Genomic DNA, 5,226 nt, shown 5'->3' with positions numbered 1-5,226 from the left:
CGGCTGGCGGCTGCGCCCCGCGCCTCGGCCGCTCTCCGCGCTCTGCCCCCCGCGCCCCCTTTCTCCTTCCACACTCCCTGCCGTCCATCTTGAATACTTGGGATTCTTGAATGGAGTGAGCAGGATCCGCTCCCCCAGGCTCCCATTGGCTGCGGGTTAACCCTTTTGAAACGAGATCCTCCCTCCCATTGGCTGCCGGGCTCCCCTCGTCGCCCCCAACCCCCATCCCCTCCCCTCCCAGCCGCGCGCGGGGTCAGGGAGCTCCCTGCGCCCCCTCCCCTGGCCTCGCGCCCCCTCCTCCACCCCGGACGCCCCTCTCGGCCTCGCTCCATCACGCCGGCTGCCAGGCTGCAGGTAAAAGGCGGATCCAGTTCCCGCCAAATGCAGCCCCAAGGTGGGGCGACCAGAAACCCTTTCCCAGAGAGCTGGACTTGGAGACCCTGGACGAGGCGAGGGGCGCAATTTCCTGTGGGTTTTGTAAACCCTTCTGGGCCGTAATTGCTTACCTAACAGAGCATCCAGGCGGCCTTGGAGCCCCCCCAATCCGGGATCTGAGAGCGTCCCCAGCCTCTCGCCCCCCCTTGGGCTGGGCGGGAAGAGGGCAGCTCCGGAAGAAAGATGCGAGGCTCTTCAGAGGAGCTGAATCCCTGAGTGCCGCAGGGCAGGTCTGGCCCGATCAGGAATGTGCAGCATCTGGAACGCTGCTGTCACAAACACCCCCTCGGACCAGCCCTGCTGCGCCTGGACCCACGTGCTGCCACCACCGGCCTCAGAACTTGGGGAGCCCAAGGAGATCATGGGGAGCCCGAGCGGCATGCATGATTAACTAGAAACCCCTCCATAGACAGGCCTGGGGCCCCGCATCCAAAAGCTTTGGAAACCTTGTGGTTTTCCAAGTTCTACCCAGCACACACCACACACAGTGTGGCCATGAATGAGAATGGCACCTAGCAACCACGACAGAGGCCACGGAAGCAGCAAGGAATAGGATTATCAGGCCTGGGGTCACTTTGTTATTAGGTGCCAGGGAGTCCACTACCATTACTGTTGTGTAGGTCAGAACTGACTCACTTTTCAGAGGCGGTAAATCACATGGAAGTAGATTGCCTGGTGCAGCTGGTAGGTGCCTTTGACTTGGCAGCCCACCTCCTTACGACTAAGCCACCAGAGCTCCAGGACTCATAGTGACCTATGAGCAACAGATCTGAACTTTGCCCTGTTCTCTGTCATCCTCACGGTCTCTCATAGGCTGGAGCCCATCAGTCACTGATGCGCTGGGTAGTGATTGGGTGTGATGTGTAAAGGAGTCACCATCACTGTCATCCCAACCTGAGAGTCGTAGCTAGGCTCAGATCTTCCCTAACAACTTTGAGGAGACCATGCCTCTCTCTGAGCATCAGTTTCCTTAATTGCAAAACAATATTCACCAATGGGGATTTCTGTTTGGATGGAAATGTCCTATGTCTACCTTGTCTGGTACTGCAGCCCCTAACCACCTGGGCTATTGACCTCTTGAGAAGTAACTAATGCAATTGACAAAATTAACTTTTTAATCTTGTTGTAGTTTTTAGATGTCATTGAGTCGAGTATGACTCAGCAACCCTATGAACAGCTAACTTGCCCTACCCTGTGCCATTCTCATCATTTCTGACACACTAGAGCCCATTATTGAAGACACCATGTCAATCCTTCTCATTGGGTGTCTTATTTGATGACCCGCCATCTTTCCAAGCATGATGTCCCTTTCCAAGGACTAGCCTTGCCCAGCCACATGTGCAAAGTGTGAAAGATGACATTTCACTGTCATTGTCTCAAAGGAGCACTCTGGCTGCACCTTCTCCAAGACATATCTGTTTGTTCTTTTGGCCGTCCGTGGGATCTTCAGCACTCTTCTCCAGCACAACTCAAAGACGTAATTTCAATGGCCATATCTGGCTAATGGCTACCATATTGGACAGCACACATGTAGATTTCTTGTGATACTGCTAGTGAGGTAGCGTGTTCTAAGATTCTTAGGAGGGAGTCACACTGCCAAATCAAAGGTGGCCAGAATCCATCAGACGGTCCTCCACAGAAAGATAGTCTCTTCCCATGCAGACTACAGCTTTAGAAATCTAATGGTGTATCAGCTATGAGCTGATGGCTGTGGGTTGGGTTGAATTGAAGGGCATCAGTAAGTGCTCAGTGGTGTAGTGTGTTATGTGTTGCACTGCTAACCAAAAGTCCAGCAGTTTGACTCCACCAGTTGTTCAATAGGAGAAATGTGACCAGTCTTTTCCTGTAAAAACTTAACAGTCTCGGAAAACCACTGGAAGCTTGCTGTGAGTCAGAGCTGACTTGAAGGCAGTAGTCGTTTTTTGGTTTCAGGGTTTCCGTGCCCAGGAAAGGAGGTTCCAATCTTTTCCTCTTTGGCAGGAACCCTTTTCTTTGACCTTCAGCCACTGCTCTGACAAGGACGCTGCGATGCACATGCCCATTACACAGCAGAAAATGAGGCTGGAAAGCGAAGAGGCAGATTTGCCTAAACTCGCTTTTTTAAGGATGGAAGCCAAGGTGTCGAGGAAGGTGGGCAGGGGGCCTGTCACCTGTCAAGGGGCACGCAGAAGATGAAAATGTTCATTCACTCACACATTAGCCTCTGCCCCAAACCCGCTATATCTCTTTGGAGTTCTTTTTTTCTACTTTCATTTTTTAACAAATTGATTTTCACATAATCATTCATATACACCATGTTTTATATGTGTGCTTTGTGTTTTATACACTCGTTTATATATATTTTATAATTATTTACCAGTACTCTATGCCTATGATCACCCCTTCTTTTTAAGCCCCTATGAAAGGAAAGGAGGGGAAAGGGGGCAGGAAGAGGGAAGGGGGGAAATTACTGGGATAAGAGAGGTTAGTGAGTGGGAGTGGTGAAGCAATGAGAAAAGTTCTGCGGGGTTGTTACACACAAATATCATTGATTTATCCAATAAATGGATTTCTGTGTGAGCAAATGGGAGGCTGTGGTCGAAAGCCCCTTCCATCATCCCCCAGTGATGAGGAGAAAAAGAGGTATGCAGATTTCAGTAGCTATAGGCTAAGATCTCTCCAAATTCTCGAGGAACAATATTTTTGGTTTGAGGACTAAGGTGCATCTGATCTTCCTGATCATTTGCTGTGCATCTGAGAGCTGGGCAATGAATAAGGATGACAGAAGAATTGATGCCTTTGAGCGATGGTATTGGAGATGGTATCTGAGCATCCCATGGACTGCCAAAAGAACAAACAAATATGTCTTGGAGAAAGCATATTGAGAGTGCTCCTTGAAGGCAAAGACGATAAAGCTTCGCCTCATATACTTTGGGTACGTTGCTAGGAGAAGCTATTCCTTGGAAAGGGACATGGGGCTTGGAAAAGTGGAGGGCTAGAGAAGGGGAGAAAGACCCTCAACCAGGTGGATTGATGCAGTGACTGCTGCAATGGGCTCTAGTGTGTCAGAAAGTGTGAGGGCGGCACATGATAGGACCGGGTTCAAATCTGTTGTTGATAGGATGGCTATGGGTCAGGCTCGACTTGAAGGCACCTGAAAACAACAACAACAACAGCATGGGATAAGACTGGTCCACACAGGGCCCTAGTTTAGCATACAGAATACTGCCTGAGGGAGTAGGGAAAGAAAGTGGCTTCACCTGTCCGAGCTTGTCCAGGGTTTAGTCAGCCTCCACCTCTGGAGGGCTCTGCTCTGGGTCATGTGCTAAGGGGGAAAATGATTGCATCAATGGAAATGGCATCCAAGAAGGCTCCCTGGAGGAAGAAGCCTGAGACTTGAAGAATGGAAAAGATTTAGACACAAGGATATCAGAGAAAGGACGGATGTTGAGAATCTGCCACGCAAAGGGAGCAACACAAAAGCCGGATCGCAGCACAGTACGGTGGAGAGTGCTGAGGATGGGTCAGAAGTTCCCTGGGAATGTAGAACAGAGGCAAGGTGGCTATAGATCGTGGAGGTCTTCAGCCTGTCCCACAAGCCTCTGCTCAGCTCCAAAGAGATTGTTTTTCTTTGAAGACACTATTAGCCTCTTCTTTGCAGGAGACACCTCCCACCTGCCCAGCTACCCTGAGTTAAGAGCATGCTTTATTGTCAACCAGAAGGCCAAGCGACTCTGGTGGTTGGAACTCACTAGGTGCTCTGAGGGAGAGAGGCAGGAAGGCTCTTCCTTTTTTTTTTTAAAAAAAAATTATTGTTATTTAATGAAAATTTACAGACACTTTAGATTTCCATTCATTCATTGTTGCACTTTTCTTCTCCCCACCTGCCGCCCCCGTACATCTTCTCTTTGAAAAGTAAAAGAAAAATTCTTTCATTGTTTTACAATCCCTCCCCCCAGGTCCACTCCACTATGCAGCCTTCCTTCTGGACTCCTCATGACAAAATTACCTAATCACATATCCCTTTTAAACAGTTCTCTCCCTCTTCTGTTTCAATGAAGTACACATTATTTATCCCATCTTTCCCAGTCTCTCCCTAACCCCATTGTCAGTCCTATTTTACAACAGTGGCACCATGCAGTATTTGTCCTTTTGTGACTGAGATATTTCACTCAGCATAATGCCCTCCAGGGTCACCCATTTTGAATAATATTGTATGAGTTCCTTGTTTTTCAATGCAGTATAGTATTCCATTGTGTAAATATACCACAGCCTCTCTATCCATTCGTTTGTTGATGGGAACTTGGGTTGTTTCCAACTCCTTGCTATTGTGAACAGAGCTGCGATAACCATGGGTGTGCATATATCTGCTTGGGTGGGAAGGTTCCTTCCTTTAAGATTTTATATCCCGGGAAACCTGATGAAGGGTTACTATGAGCTGGATCACAGCGAGTGAGGAAATCAGTCTAGGAACAAAGAACTCTGATGGTGCAGCAGGTCAAGCTTTGGGTTGTTCATATCTATCTGTCTCTGGAAGAGAAAGATGAAGCTGCCTGCTCCTGTAAAGATTGTTCCTATTGTTGTTTACCATCAAGTAAACATAGCTGCCCCCGGCAGGTGTTCAGAGGCAGTTAACTGCACGGGAGGAGGCTGCCCATCAGTTCTGTGCTGGCCTACAGGGTTACTGTGATTGAAACCGACACCACAGCTTTGGGTTCATCGTAGCAAACACAGTCTCAGCTCCCTGTTCTTTTTTTGCCCTGGGTGTCAGAGACTTTCTTTCCAGGGCAGAGCGAATCCCCGTTCCCCATG

This window comes from Elephantulus edwardii, unplaced genomic scaffold (genome assembly GCF_000299155.1).
Source record: "Elephantulus edwardii isolate Elephantulus edwardi_28Jun2011 unplaced genomic scaffold, EleEdw1.0 scaffold00284, whole genome shotgun sequence".
Lineage (NCBI taxonomy): Eukaryota > Metazoa > Chordata > Mammalia > Macroscelidea > Macroscelididae > Elephantulus > Elephantulus edwardii.
Note: the sequence above shows the minus strand (reverse complement) of the source record.